The sequence below is a fragment of the Mastomys coucha genome, unplaced genomic scaffold (assembly GCF_008632895.1).
Source record: "Mastomys coucha isolate ucsf_1 unplaced genomic scaffold, UCSF_Mcou_1 pScaffold21, whole genome shotgun sequence".
NCBI lineage: Eukaryota > Metazoa > Chordata > Mammalia > Rodentia > Muridae > Mastomys > Mastomys coucha.
The window spans coordinates 142172785-142173309 of NW_022196904.1; positions in this window are offsets into that span (position 1 = coordinate 142172785).

The following is a 525-nucleotide window of genomic DNA, read 5'->3' on the forward strand; positions in this document are numbered from 1 at the left end:
AATTTTTTATTATATGGTGATAAGATAGTGAGTGTGATTGTTTTTCTCATTTGCAAGCTTGATGAGATCAAGAATCACCTGGGAGGTCCCACAGGGCTCTGGGCAGGCCTGTGGAATATTAAGTTGTTGACTAATTGGGATAGGAAGACCTAAGTAGTTTTCATCAGGTATTTTATCATAGCAACAGTAATGAAATGAGGACTCTTGGTATTGGACTCTGCTGTTGTATTAAAAAGGGAGTTAGGAAAAAAAAATCAATGGTTGCAGTTGTGATACAATAAAATTATTTGTAAAAACAGATGTGCTGGGAGCTGGTGGGATGGCTCAGTGGGTAAGAGCACTGACTGCTCTTCCGAAGGTTCTGAGTTCAAATCCCAGCCCAGCAACCACATGGTGGCTTACAATCACCCATAATGAGATCTGACGCCCTCTTCTGGTGTGGCCGAAGACAGCTACAGTGTACTTATGTATAACAATAAATAAATCTTAAAAAACAAAAAACAAAAAAAGTTTTTTTTTTTTTTT